Raw genomic sequence first — 15,472 nt, 5'->3', positions numbered from 1 at the left:
GAAGGGGCCTACAGCGGACAGAAAACAAACACACACAGCACCACCCCCCCCCCCCACCCCAGCAATGGCAAACCCTTTGGGTGGGCATTTCTTGCTCTTTTAGACTTTCAGATTGAGATCAGGGAGTCAGCTGCTCCTGGAAACACCCCAACCCCCTTATGACTCTGATGCCTAAAAAAAACCCAAAAAAACCCCTACCCCACTGTCCCTCTGAATCCCTATTAACTCAACTCCCTGCCCCTCTCTATAATACCACCCAAGTTGCATATGCGTCCTTCAAGCAATGTGAATGACTACTTCTGTTTGCCCAAGTGAAAACAGAGGAGCAGAAGCTTAATTGGCCCCAGAAGTTCCCATGACTGAATGTTCGTTAATGTCCCCTTGGGGGAAGGTAAGGGCTCAGAAATGGGGTCCCTTTAAGGCCTGGGGTGGACAAAGAGTTAGTTAATGGCCATCCCTAGAGGTGACTTTCCAAAGTGGTTATTATGTGGCTCAATCATTAACCAAGCAGTGGCAGGACCCCAGGCTTGTTGGAAAGGAGCCACTCCTTTCCCAAGGACAGCCCAAGAGCAGGAGGCTCTGGGGCAGTGAGGCCTGGATGAGGGAAGCTCTCTCTCAGCTCCACACAGGGGTGGAGGAAGGCTGGCCCGGATATGGAGGAAGTCAGCACACCCTTACTGGAGTGGGAGGGAAAAGCGAGACAGTGAGGGTTTTTATCATGAATGAGAGAGGAAGCTCCAAGCTGGGTCATGGTGATTAGATGACAAGCTGGGAAAGACGCTCATCCTGAATGCATCCTGTTTTGCTCTGAAATGGAACTGGCCTCAGGGGCCAGGGGCAGGGGAAGTGCCAGGAGGCAAGTAGCCTCCCAGGAATTCTCCCAGGCCTGCCGACCTCAAGATCCTGGGTGGCCCTGGAACTGGGGAGGCCAGCGAGAGTCAGAACTCTCATTTACCACTAGAGAACCAAGGCACGCATGTACTTTCCACAAGAAGCCTCCACAAGTCAGCCTTGGGAGCCCGAGCCCCAGAGCCAGAGCTTCAGAGATGGCAGCAGGCACTGTAAAACAAGGGGATAGGGCTCCATAATCCCTCCAGCTCAGACCTTTCCTGGGCCTCTCTTTCAAGGTTCAGCTCAAATGTCACTGCCTCTGTCAGTCACCTTCCCCTCTGTCAAAAGCCACTGCTCCCTGGTCAGGCCTCCCAGGGCAAAATATCCTCCTCAACAATTGGAAATATGAACACTGTCAGGATATCTGATTATATTAAGGAACTGTTTTAAAGTGTGATAGTGGTGCAGTGTCTATCATTTAAGTCTCTATCACTTATATATATATATATATATGACTATTTATAGATAAATCAATAGGTGTCTGGGATTCATGTCAAAATAACAAGAAAGAGAATGAAGTAGATGGAGGCATATACAGGGAAGGATTGGCCATGGGCTAACAGCTGTTGAAGTTGGGTGATGAGCACATGGGACCTTATTACATTAATCATCTCTACTTTTATGTATGTTCGAAATTCTTCATAATAATTTTTTAAAGCCCTCACCGAGGTAAAGACTTAGTGTGTCATGTATCATTCATGCCACTAACCCCCATCTACTAGATGGTAGGTTCCCTGAAGGTGGGGGATACACTTTGTGTCCTCCACAAGACCTAGTACCAAGAACTAAATGACTAATAATGTATATAGCACTTGGTAGTTCACCAAGCACTTAGCCATGGATCCTCTTGTTTAATCCAGTAAAGTGGAAAAAGAGGGGAAAAACCAAGAGTCTGAGAGATTGAGTGGAGCGGCAGAGCCTGGATTTAAACCTCCATGAGTCCTGCTCCCAGTCCCCAGTTCTTGGTCCCGCACCATGCTGGACTCCTGAGGAACTTAACCTCCAGTTCTGCAGTCCCTGAGAGGTCACGGGTAAATAGGGACAGCAACAGTGGGCATGCAAGTTCCCAAGGTGGAAGGCTGGGCAAGAGGAGACTCAACACACAAACACAGCACTTCAGACTGGTGACAAGGGCCCAGACTGGTGCCTCCTGTCCACTGATTCAAATTTCCTAGGACCCGCTCCCCCTTAATATACACACATAAACCAAGGCCCCGGGTCACAGATGAATAAAGCTGTAATAAACACTTGACACCAACAACTGTGTTTCCAGCCCTGTGCTCAACTCCTCTGTTTAGGGTTGCAGGGTGGGGGAGTTCACACATCCCATCCTAGAGCCCTTGCATCTTTCAGATCCCCTATCTTTACTTTATTTGATAACAGCCTCCCAAAGGCCCAGGGCCATGACACTCGATCTTACCCATACTGGGAGTCCAAGAAAAAAGTTCTCCTTATCCTATGCAAGCCAGAGTCAACTCCTTCTTCCAGTGAGAGACCCCATGCCCCACCTTCCCCAAGAAGGTGGAGGCACAGCCTGCCTTTGTTAAACCTGTCATCTGTTGAACCTGAACTTACTTTCCAAGGCTGGAACAGGGAGCTCCAGGAGTCTCCGGGCAGAAAAGCACTGACCGCTGCCACAGCAGTCCCATTAGAGACTCGATCCTCTCCTCCCTTCGGGACTTGCTTGCTTTTGTGCTGCTGCTGTTATCCCTATACCCGGCTCCAGGGGTCCTCTGTTCCCTCTCCAATCTATAGCCCTAAGAATGGAATTTTTAAACCTCAAGAAGACAGAGAGTGTCAAAGTTTGGACTTCTCTGTGCCACTTCCTTCACTCCTCTGTTCAAACTCAGGAAGTGTTGTCTTCTGTCTTCCCCGCAAGACTCATGCCAACCGCACCCCCCCCCCCAGGACTCACACAGGGTACACAGCCCTTTAGTGCAACTTCAGCCTCTCTTCTTGCCCTAAACACCTCCAGGTATCATCTCCCTCTCCTCTCCATATCAGGGAGAGGAGCTGCAGATGCACAGAGAGGTTTAGCATACTTCTCCAAGAATTGCTTACGGAGTGGAGAAAAGGCAAGCAAATAGGGGAAACCAGACTTTATCCACGTGGTGTTTTCTAACTACAGAGGTCCAGGGAGTAGAAATTCCAAATCCCAAATCCAGAAAATAGTTGGACAAAGGCCAAATCTTGGAAATGAGGACCAGCCCAGAATGTACAGCGATATGGTAGCTGTAGCTTTAGGGTGAAAGAATCCCCCACCCCTAAAATCATCATTCCCATCACATTCTTTGAGTTCACTCCATCAACCACTCAGAAACCACCTGCAGTCACCACCTTCTCTACGCCCTTGGGCTGCCTGCCTTCTCATTCCCCCGACAAGAACTGTCTCTCTTCTATTCCAGGAGGATGAAAGTGAAGGGAAAATTCAGAGAGCAGTTAAGACAGACGGTGGGTGGGGACATCAACCCCTAGAGTGGGGGCGGGAACAGGTCCACAGTAGGAGTCAAGGTTTGAAAATAGCCCTGGGTGTGATTCATCACCGTCTCCTTCGGGGTCGGCAGACGTGGGTGCTCTGAGTGAGATGGAGACAAGCCAGGGCCCTCCAGCCCAACCTCTGGGGCCCAGGGCTCTGCGTTAGCCCCACCACTCCCCACCAGTCTGGCTGCTGTCCTGCTTGCCCTCCCCACCACCACTAGTTTTCCAGCTGGCTTAGCTGCATAATCACCACAAGGCTCTCCATCTGCATAGCTCCCGTCGCCCCAAGCATCTCAGAAACAACCCTTTACCTGCCAGTTTAAGAGACTGGACAAGTCACCAGATGTCAGGGTGGAAGAGACTGGCCCTTTAGATACCGAAATCCAACCCACCACCCAAGGTGCAGTTGTAAACACTGTGGCCCACAGAAGTGGCATGACTCGCCTAAGGTCACATGAATTAGTGGCTGAGCCTTGGTTCCCTGAGTCGTAACTCAGTACTTTAAAGAGTTTGGGAGAAGAGAAATGGAGGAGAGAACCTCAGACTACCTAACTGGGAAATCCCCAAAACTTCCACTAAAAGGCCTTTGCTCAGAGGTTCTCTAATCTAAACCCATTTTGGACTTCATGGGGAAACTGAGCCCTGGAAGAAGCGACTTATCCAAAGGTTTTCGCTTGATCCCCGCTGCCACCTCAATACCAGGAAAGTCCGGGCGTTTCTCAGAAGGAAGGCAGTGGCCGAGGGGAAAGCCCATGCCGCCCAACCAGGGGCTTCCTGGAAATGCGCTCAAAGCAGAGGAAGGAGGAGAGGAGAGGAAAAGCGGCGTGACCCGACCGCAAAGCCCAAGCCCCACCACCCCGCCCAGTTCCAGCCCGTCTCCGAAGCCCCTGAGCTACGGCTCCGGGCTCCAGTCAGGCCCGGGGTAATGCGCGGACAGCCGCCTTCCACCACCCCACTCCCGAGGCTTCCTAGGGAGAAGCGCGGCTGGCGGGCTCCAGGGGTCCCCCAATTTCGGCGACACCGGCCTCAAATCCTGGGGACGCAAATGGCTCGTCTCGCTCCCTCCGCGTCTCCCGTGGACGCCGCGCAGCCGAACCGCTAAGAGCGGGGGCCGGAGCGCGCCGGAGAGGCGAGACGAGGAGAGGCAAGGCGAGGGAGCCCCGGCCCCCCGCCGGCCCTGACCTCCCCAGGCCGTCGCCCCAACTCCCACCTGGAGGCCGCGTCCGTCGGTTTGGGTTTGAGACCCCGACGCAGCTGCCAGCGGGCGGGAGGCACGCGCGGAGCCTGGGGTTGGGCGGGGGTAACAGTGCCAGCCAGAGGAGCAGCTGCCACGGCCGTTTAGCTGTTGTCAACCCGCGGCCACTCTCTGCGCAGGTGGGGAGGGAGCAGCGGCGAGTCGGGTGGCGGGGACGCCCCGCCCACCTACAGGACCTTCGACCAATGAGGGCGCAGTCCGGCCCACCGAACTCCCCAGAAAGCGGCCCAAATTGTGGTGGGCGGGGCTCTGCCTTTGAGTTCTTCCAATCCCCGCGCTGCTGCCACTTCCTCCGGTCACACCAATGCGGGGGGGCTTGGACAAGGCACAAGCCCAGGGCCAGGAACTAAGGGTGAAGGAACGGGGTGGCCGGGCACGCAGACTAATATCTATTGAGCTCTGTAAGTGACTGGCACCGTGGGGGGCATTTAAATACTTACACCATGTGCACGGGAAGGTTCAGTGGCTTGCTGAGGATAATTTACAGGGAGTTCAGAAGACACAACTTTGGTGAGATCTCCGATTAGTTGGGGCAACCAAGAGAACATTAGATATTTGAGAAGGAAGTTGCCATTCCCACCTTGTTCAGGCCTCAGCATTCTGCAACTCCCCCACTCTCTGCCCCGTGTCCAAACTCTACCTCTGCAGAGAAATGCACAGAAAACTTGGGGCATTTGCATTAATCATAGTAGGAGAGGGCTCCCAAGAGTTGTGACAGCAAGTACCACCAGAAAGCCTGTTTAAATTCAGTAAGAAACCGAGTGTTCAGATTTGATTTCTCTCTTGCCTTTCCTCACGAGGGTCCAACACAAGTTCACACTTTGATTTCATTGTTGACTTGGGGACTCCTATTAGCCAGGGATGGAAATACCCAAGACCCCATGCCATCCAATCACCATCCTCCACATTTACAAATGCAGAAACTAAGAAGAGATGACTCACTCCAGTTTTCCCAGCAAATCCATGGCAGTAACAATACCTGCACACCGGTTTTCTAATAGACGGGAGATTTCATACCTAACAGATGGGAGAAATGAAGCTGAGATTCCTAGAAAGCAGGGACTGCATCCAACTTGTTGCCTAGAGTACCCAACACTGAGGAGAGCAAAAATTAATGTTTCTTAGGACTGCAACTTTCTTAAGGTCGTCCAAGGCAATGGCAGAGATAGACCTAGCCCCAGGTGACCCCTCTTGTCTGGCCTTCAGTACACTAGGCCAAATTGGAATTCTTCCACCTTCCCTCCCTACCAGCCCTGATGAGAATCAGAGGAGAAATGGTGAAGCAAGGCTACCTCCAGTGTGTACGCCTCTTTTCCTCTCAATGGCATAACCGCACACAGCTGGCACTTTGCTCAAGATGAGCCATGTCCCCTTGGGTCTTGGATGTGGATGAGGCCTGTATGCCAGAACTCACTCCTGGAAACAAAATCCTACCCAGAGTCAGAAACCTTTATGATGGGTCACTCAAGATGACCTTCCTGAGACTGGGTTGCTATATTTGTAAGTATCCCTAAGGCTCTGAGTTGGAGCCAAACTTATCTTGCTTCTGGAAAAGGCTAGAAGAATATAAGAGTGTGGGTCCTGCAATGATCCTAGAGCTTCCCTAAGGGCAGAAAACCATGTCAGAGCGGATTCCATCCACCGCATGACACCAAGCACAGTGCCTACAGTAGCTTCTCAATAATGTTTGCTAATGGGTGAAAGAATGTTCAAAGATACTCAAGGGACAACCATGAATAAATACAATCAAACGAATGATAAGCAAAAAAACCCAATTTACCTTTTGGTATATACATTTAACTGAATCAGATATGATGGGTTCTGAGATACCCAATTCTTTAAAAAAAAAAAAAAAAAGGCAATCAAACCTGAAAACTGCAAAAGGGAAAACTACAGGAAGTACAAAAACTACAAAGAGTACAAAAACTACAAAAGGAGCAATTGCTATAAATAATGAGAGCAAGAGCTTCACAGTGCCTGGCATAGACTAGGCACTCAATAAAAACATCTGGTAATGAGTGAACACAATAGTCAGCGAAAGCTACAATCCTAATATTTGCCATGCACATTGTGACATTCTGAAATGGCCCAAGCAATGTCTAGGCTATTTCTCTGGGTGTTTTGTGATCTTTCCCGTATCCCATGAGCTTCAGAAAAGCAAGGAGAGCTCAGCCTCATCAGAAAAACAAAGATAGTTCATCTCCTTCAACCACCAGCAGCCCTTGTTCCCTAAGCCCCCCACCCCCAACATAAGCCACAGTCTTGCATAGAACAGATATTCGGTAGTGGTGCCTGGAAGATGAGAACATGGTACCTTTTCACAGGTTCCTTTCTGGGCTGCATCTTGAATGACTCTAGAGATAACTGGAGCCTCCAGGTCTTTGCCATCCCTTTTTCCATAAACCCCCCTATTTCCTGTGTGTCCTATAGTGCTGCTGCTGCCTTGGATGTCAGCTCAACCATCAGGCAGAGAAATGTAGAGTCTTCATGGGGGTAGGCTGAGGGCAGGTGAAAAAGCCTCAGGGTGAATGCGTGTGTTTCTATGCCTGAGGCACGGGGCTTCCCTCATTCTACCACTACCACTACCACAGCCCAACTGTGTCATACAAAGGGCAGTACAATGGATTCTGGAGCCAGACAACCTGGGTACAAAGTGCAACTCTGCTACTTACTAGCTGTGTGACCTTGGGCAAATTACTTTCCAACTTTCTGTGCCTCAGTCTCCTCATCTGTAAAGTGTAGACGATAATCATAGTCCTGACCTTATTCTGCTGCTAAGCAGATCCACTGGACTAAGTGACACTTAGAACAGTGGCTGGCACCTAGACAGTGCTTCTAAGTGTTAGATATGGTGACAGAGGCACTGAGCAATGGTAGAGTGAGCCCTGGATCAGGAAGTAGGAGAGTTGGGCGCTAGTCCCAGTTCTACAGCTTTCTGGCTGTGTCACCCAGGGAAAGTCATTGTGCCACTCCAACCATCAGTTTCTTCATCTGTAAAATGAGGGGAGAGTACAATCCCTAGTGGGCAAAGTTGAGACAATGGATGTGAGGCTGTACTGCAAAGGGTGACAGGTGACAGAATGGCACTGAAGGTGCTGCAGAGCTAAGCTTTTTGCCAGGGCCAATCAGCTCTTTCCTTCTAGGCAGTGGCAGAGCGAAACTCTATACGCCCTTAGCCTGAGCCTCACTCTGAGACACTTGCATCCCAATAAGCACCTATCTGAGGACTTAAAACAGTCCCTACACCCCTCCCTGCCCAGGATGGGGATTCCTCAGGCTGTTGCAGGTAGACCCATAGCCCCACTCCAGAATGGCCCAGGGTAACGTCAGGTAGGAACCCAACAGACTCTTCCACTACTCTTTTCCATACAGCTAAAGGAGCAGCAACAAATAATTCCAGGGAACTCAGCTGGGAAGAAAAAAAGAGGAGTAGGACCTGCGAGGGGAAAATCAGTTACACTCAGACCAGCCCTGCCCAGCACAAGACCATGGGTGCCCTGACACACGCACTCACACTTGCACACATATTCCTGCAGGCCTCATGGAAAGCCCACCCATCAGGCCTGGGAGGGTAAAGGACCGCTCCCTGGTGGTTTAGGGCCCCCACCCAGCCTCATGAAAAGGGGCTATTGATCAGGCTGCCACAACGTGGGATTGTGACAGGTTGTAAAAAAACAAAATCCTGAGGAGCTGTGGCCATGTCAGAGGGGTGTGCACTAAGGGGGCAGCTGGAGTAGGGCCAAATGTGGGGAGGGGAAAATGTAGTGGTGGGAGGGGCTTGCAAAGGTGAGGGGCACACAGACACCTCACTGAGCACTGCCAAGTGGGGGTGGAGGACAGAGAGCTATGTCCTGGGAGGAGCACACAGACCCCCTGTCAGCTCACAACCCAGGGGGCTGCCATGGCTGTGCTCACCCCACACCCCAGAGCACTCTGCAGCGGGGAGCTCTGTGTTGGGCTGGGAGCCCTGGGCTGCCTGTGAGGGGAGTTGGAGCACTGGCCAAGCCAGGCACAGGCCAGGGGAGTTTCAAGGGTCACTTTTACCCTTTCTGGGCTCTCCCTCCTTGAGCTAGGACACAGAGGCACTCATTCACTCCCACCTGCCTTCTGCAGCCATCAAGAGGAGAGTGTTGGGGCAGCTCATGACTGCCTCCAGACATCTGGACTAGGCAGCTGGAGGCAGAAAACCCAGGCCTACTCAGTCCCTGTCCCCGGCTCTTCCTCAGACATCCAAGAGCCTGTCTCCCTGTTCCCAACAAACACCAGATATAGTGTCAGCTTGATGGCATCCTGCAGCATCCACACAACAGACCCAGCGATGGGTCCCTTTCACACCCAGGATAGGACCCCGGCCTGGCTTTACTGGCCTATCTCGAAGGAGCTAGAGGTTTTATGCTGCAAGCAGATGGTGCACCACCCCACAGTGCTCTCCCCACCCCCCACCCCATTCCCTTGGGGAAGTCGGCCTGCCTTGGGCCAAACGAAATAGGTGGGGTCACACTGGGCACGGACACCCGGAGCAGGATGTCCACCCCCAGCCCCCACACCCCACGCCATTCCTGTCCTTCAGAGGAAGGTCACAGTGTGCTGAAGGGAAATGAGCAAAGGCAAGCCCACTTCCAGCTCAAGCCCCTCACCTTGCCCCGCACCCTCCCCATGCACACATACAAGCAGCTGAGGTCAGAGGAAAGTCCCTCTAACCTCCCCAACAGCTCCCTCTCCCTGATCTAGTTTCAGCCCTCAACTTGCTCCTTCCTGTCTAGGCTCGGTTTCCTCATCTGGAAAAACAGGGCTGGGTCCGGGTTTCTATGGTCCCTTCTTTCCAGATTATTCTCTGCTCCTGTGAGCTTCTCTGTGTGTCCCCAAGGGGTGGGGCTCCCAGAAACCCTACATGCATGGGGCTTCTGCAAAGGAAGGGGTGGTGGGGTGTGAGGGTCCTCTGAGGATGGGGGTTAGCAGGCAGCCAGGTGAGAAAGAGCGGAAGAAAGTGCAATAAAGGAAGGGGTAGGGCTGAGAAAAGCAGAGAAAGCAAGGGGGCTGAGGCCAAGCTGGTCCAGATGGCTGGAGACCCGTCCTCCACCTCCAGTGCTGTCCTCAGCTCACCCTGCAGCAGTAGACACCCAGAGCCCCTGAACAGAGCTCAGGATCCTGCCCCCTTGCCTGGGACCCTTCCACATGTCCCTCCCAGGAAGCAGCTCCCAAGACAAACTCTGGGAGTGGAGGAGGAGATGAAGGAGGAGGAAAGAGGGGGCTCTTCCTTCCCACCCACAGGCTCCACCACCAGCCCACCACAGCCTGACCTCATGCTGCAGCCCACAAAGTTGGAGGGCTGCTGGGGTGAGGGGGAGGATGGGGGCGGAGAGTAGCTTTTACAGGTCCTGCCCACAGCCTGGCCCAGACCAACCCTGTGATTGCGGGTCTCTGGGGCTTGGCAACCTCAATTCAGACAGACAGTGCCTGTCCCCTGGCCACCCATCCACCCTGCCTCCTTCCCCTGAAGGATAGCTCTTAGAGGCCCCAGGATGACATCAGAGAGGGCATGAGATGTGTGATGTGGTCCCAGGGCCACTCAGCAAAGGGTGTGGATTCTCCTTGGCCTTGGAGTCCCTGTCTCATCTCAGTGGGCCCTTCGGCAAGCACAGCTCTCCCACTCCTCAATATCCCTACACACACACACACACACACACACACACACAAAGTTCTGATCTGACCCTGAGCCAGCACCAGGGCTCCCCTACGCATACACATCAACCTGTCAGTCAACGTGGACATCCAGGCACTGACAGGGGCTTGTGTGGGGAACAGGGTAGATAGACCCAACAAGGGTCCCTACCTTCCTGGAACTCCCATGCCAGTGTAGGAGGCAATAGCAGCCCCAGATGGAGAATGCCCAACCCAGGCAGGTGGGCAGCCAGGTTAGGTCCCAGAGGACAAGGAGACAGGAGAGGACAGCAAGGCTCCCAGGTTGCATATCTGATGTCTCTGGATCAAGTGATCCCCAAGAAACACCAGGAAAGCAGCTTCTGGGTCCCACTCTCACCAAGGCTCCTGGATCAGGAGCCAGGACACTGCAATTCTGGCTTCTACCCTGCTTCTGCCACAGAGATGCTGTGTGACTGGACTGAGACTCTTGCCCTCTCTGGGCTTCAGTGTCCACATATATACAATCAGAGGGTATGATCTGAGGATCTCCACAGCCCCCATCCTTCAATGCATTCAAGTTCCATGACTAATCTAAACCTGGTTTGCTATTCCCTATATGCCTTTTGAGTGGGAGCAAGGGGGAAATTACCAGGGAAAAGGAACAGGCAGAGCCTGGAAGGTTTTTTTCCGCGCTCAAAGAAACATGTATTTTTTTCCATTTAAAAAAAGACAAAGTGCCAGGCACTCTTGGAGACTTGTTGGAGTGTTAACAGGCCCTGGGATGGAGCTTTTAGGCTTTACCAGCTGACTAAAAATGTGCTGCCAGGGTGGCTGAGCTATGTCACACAACTAGGGGACAAAGTGGGGCAGGAAGGGGCCCTTGGGGTGATGGGGAGTTTGGGAGCTACGGGCTAGGTAGTAAGACATGGAGACAAAACGTGGGATAGAAGGATGGACAGATATTCGAACGAAGAGGTAAAAATACAGACCGAGGGTCAGACATATAGTGGAACAGGAAAACATAGAGGAGGGTGCAAGTGCCACGCCAGAGGCACCGACAAAGAAAGTGCTGGAGGAATAAGGGGCCAGGAACATACTGTTTATTAAAACTGCCTACTATGTGTTAATAACCATTGTAGCCTGTTTTTGTTCTTTCTGAGAGGAGGATGCCCTCACAGGGAGAGAGGTGGGTAGGGACGAAGCCAGTCAGACCATAGGGATCAAAGGATGGTGCACCAAGGGACTGAGAGAGCTGGCTAAGAATTAGAAGCAAGCAGGCTGCGGGGGTGGAACGCCTGAAAAAGGGGGTTGCCAGCCAGGGGCGGGGTTTAGACAAACGGACAGATGAAATCCATGAAAATGGGACTGGAACAACAGACGAGGCGGCGAGGGGGCCGGGAGTGCGGAGCCGGCGGGTGGCAGCACGGGGACTCCGGGCTCAGTGCAGCCAAGCCCTGACCTCCCGCAGGGTCCGCCCGGCTCCGATCACCTGGTTTCCAGCTCGGCGGGTCCCAGCGGGTGTCCTTCACACCCCGCGGCGTCCACGTCCGGAGCTTCGGGAGCCGCAAGGCCTGTCCCCAGCCCTGCGCCTGGGCCATGAGTCCGCGGCGGCTCCAGCGCCTCGGGTGGAGGCCCCAGGACTGAGCCCGCGGCCAGGCAGCGCCGAGGAAGGGAGGGAGGGGCCGAGCTAGCCCCGCCCCCCAGGGGCGACTAGAAAGTTCCACGCCCCCACCTTGAGCAGAAACTCCCCCTCCTCTGTCCTACACCAGCCTCAAGTCATTTAGCTCCACTACTCGGCCTCCCCATCGCCACAGGGCCTCCTCTCTGGGGTTGGAGTGCCCCTCCGGCCTTCTCCACCCGGGCCCCCTATTTGAGAGGTGTCTCACAAACCATACCACTTCTCCCACTCCAGTTAGAGATAGTGAGGGTCTTTTTAGTCACCAGGTCAGCCCCTCCACCTCCTGTCTACTTGACATCTCACCAACCACATGACATGACGGAAGACCTTGTGCAACATCCAGATGGAGAAGGAAACAATGGCTCCTGCCATCTTGGCCAACTGACTCACTCCTGGGCCTCCTCCACCCCCATAGTTCTCATTACCCCCCAACCCCATTTTTTGTCTGTCTGACAAGAGCAACGGACCCTGGGTTCCAACAAGGACCCCTTGAAACCCTTCTAGTGCCAAGAATATCCTGGACCTTATGAGCAGAAACATTCCTTAAAGACTTTCTTGTGTTACAAACCCAAAACTGAGGCCCAAGAATACAAATGACTTGGCCATCATCTTAGCAGGGGACAATTATCTCTCTGTTGCAGGACAGTTATGAGGATGTAAAGGGGCTGATCATGGTACCTGGCACAGAGTACAGTCTCCATAAAGAAAGGTTTGCTTTTATTCTCAAAGAGATCAGCACTGGGCATCCACCACCAAAAAAAGCCTGGACCCAGGACCCTAAATTGCATAACCCATTCCCTTACCCCTAACCTCCATCTATGCAAGCAAACTTACATTACCTAACTTGGGAATGGTGGGGAGTCCTATCCTGCTTTGCTGACAATGGAGGGGAGGCAGTAAGATGCCAGCTCTCAGACCTGGCCATTTCCATTCCACTTGTGGTGGTGGCTAGTAAGGGGGTGGAGAGTCTAACAGTGGCTCTACACTAACCGCAGCATAACCTGGGCCATTTTCCTCTCTGAGCCTCAATTTCCTCATCTGCAACATGAGGATAATAATCCCATGACACATGAGAATAAGGATAAGGGGATACACGGGTGAAGTTCACAGCCCCTCCCTCTACTGTCTCCTTCCCTTGTGCCACAAGACAAGGGCTTAGCAAACCCATTTGTGAGGGACAGGCTGGGAAAAGGAAGAGAGGTTTGTTAATTGATTTGTGCTTATTTGTCTGCAATTTGCACCCATTTTTTATAGACTCAGTGGCAGAGCTGGAAGGGAATGCGAGATTAACATGTTGATGATCTCCATGTCATTTGCCCTTTCCCAAGGCAGTGCTGGCACACAGTAGGTGTTTACAAAATATTTATTCAATGAATGTATTCTTTGCATGGGGAAGAGAACTTGCCCAAGGTCCCACAGTGAATTCATTTCAGAATCGAGACAGATATCCTGTCTACTCCTTCCACTAGGCCATTCTGCCTCATGGACTTCTTTTTGTTTTTCTCTCATATGATCACAAATCAGTGGGGAGCCCATTCCTCTCTCCTAGCACCCTCTGGCCTATCAGGAGTCCCCATTCCGGATTAGCTCAACCAGGATAAGCAGCCAACAGGAGGCGCCTCTCGGTGCCCAGCTTAGTGCTGCCAAGCCTTTGACTTTTGAGTTTCCAGCAGCCACTACACAGCGCCTGCCACAGGGGCAAGTTCCCTTCTGAGGAAACGGAGGCCCTGATCGGCTCCTTCCAAGCACCGGCGTTTCCCTTTTGCTCTCTGGTGGGGCGGGAGTGCAGGATACAGCCCCTTGCAGCAGCAGCCTAGAAGGAAGGGTGGCAGCAGCCATTTCCTACCCTGCTAAGGCATCTTCCTCCCTGGCCAGTCCCTCCCCTATTTCCTGAGTTCCGCTTCTTGGGCTCCAGCCAGAACAGCAATATGAAAAGGCTCCAAAGTTTAACTTGAATCATAGGACCTGGGAACTGGGAAGGACCCCAGAGGTCATTTATTCCCACCTCCTCCCCACTGCAGTAATGCCCTCTGTTAATGAAGAGGAGGGGGCATCTGACTTAACCTCTTACAGCTTCAACTTCATGCCTCATCGCATGGAAGGATGACACCCACCTGACAATGTTGTTGTGGGAGGAAATGTGAGAATGGATTTAATAAAAGCTAATGTGTATTGAGCACTAACTATATGCCTGCCATTGTTCTAAGTGCTTTTTGCATACTAATCTATTTAATCCTTACCACAACCAGATAAAGCAGGTAATCATAATCATCATCATCACCCCCATTTTACAGATGAAGAAACTGAGGGACGACAAAGATAATGTAACTTGCTAAGTTCACACAGCTAATAAGTGGCGATGGCAGAATCTGAACCCTGAACCTCAGTTTTCACCCATATGATGCAGTGATCATTCTTACCCCAGAGAATGATGCATCATAAAGGTCCCTTGAGCTCACATGTGTTTGTGTGACTGGAACTTTTGTACCCAAGGACCCTTAAGGCTGAGGGGGAAGAATGTGTAGAAACCCTGTGGGCTGAAGATGTAACCTGAAGCTTTGTCTCCAAGCAGGGAATGTCTTTAAAATCCCTGCTCTTAAACATCTACTTGAATTTTCCTGTTAACTCCAGTGTACATCCATATTGTTTTCATATAAAAATGGGTGTTTTTCTCCTTTAGGCTTTTAAGGAAAGTTGACACTCCAGGAAGATGAGCCCCATTGGTCCTGTGCATCCATATGCCTCTAGGCCACTGCCTTTGACCCCGGGGGTGCCAGACACCTGACACATGCATGGTAGGCCCTCAGTCACTGAGAATAGCTAACAACATTTATGAGGCACTTGTTATGTGAGTCAAAGTTCTAAGCACTTTCCACTTATGATTGTGCTTTAATCATCGTGACAACTCTGTGAGGAGGTCAAGTTTTTATCGTTGCCCTCATTTTTGGTGGGAAAACTGCAGCACAGAGAGATTAAGTAATTTGCCCAAGGCCACACAGTTGGGAAGTGACCACTGGGCTTTAAACTCAGACAAGCTTGTCAGGCTAGTAATCACTATACATACTGCCTCTCCAGCCACAACAGAGCCTCTCACCCACGCATCTCCACAACTTCAAACCAGGAAAATTCAGTTGATTCTTAGCAGAAGCAGACCTTATTCCAATGAGATGAGCAGCTCCTTGAGGGCAAAGATGTAGGGTCTCTCCCCGCAACCCAGCCTTCCCTAGATCGATGCTAAGCCAGGAGCTGGGCTGTGCAAAGGGCTGGCTCTCCATTCATGTGTGGCAGCTGACTGCTTCTTGGCTGGTGGCAGCCTCTTGGACCCAGCACCTGTTGGGCTGGTGAAAGGGCAGTAGCATTTTACACAGGAGTCCTCTGCCACCCTCCATAGCAAAGATCCAACTTCAGAAAGGGCTGCCCGTCATCTACAGGGACAAGTTCACACTTCTAAGGTTGACATTCATAGTTCCACACAAGCTCACCCAGCCAAAGCAGCTGGCCTTCCCAGAACACACTAAGCATCATTA

General features: G+C 52.0%; 1 protein-coding gene across 2 annotated transcripts in view; it reads right to left on the bottom strand.

The window, feature by feature from the left end:
- STARD8 (StAR related lipid transfer domain containing 8) overlaps positions 1-11,846 on the bottom strand; it is a 39,455-nt gene extending 27,609 nt beyond the window's left edge. The window contains exon 1 of one of the 2 annotated variants that reach the window (XM_055081844.1): positions 11,757-11,846. The gene's annotated coding sequence lies outside the window, so the exon portion shown is untranslated. Of the gene's footprint in view, positions 1-4,579; positions 4,722-11,756 lie in introns of those variants that run through there. The other variant, XM_007120892.4, reaches the window with a different exon arrangement.
- Positions 11,847-15,472: the final 3,626 nt, after the last annotated feature.

Source organism: Physeter macrocephalus, chromosome 21 (genome assembly GCF_002837175.3).
Source record: "Physeter macrocephalus isolate SW-GA chromosome 21, ASM283717v5, whole genome shotgun sequence".
NCBI classification, from domain to species: Eukaryota; Metazoa; Chordata; class Mammalia; order Artiodactyla; family Physeteridae; genus Physeter; species Physeter macrocephalus.
Note: the sequence above shows the minus strand (reverse complement) of the source record. Positions and strands in the feature narration are given on the sequence as shown.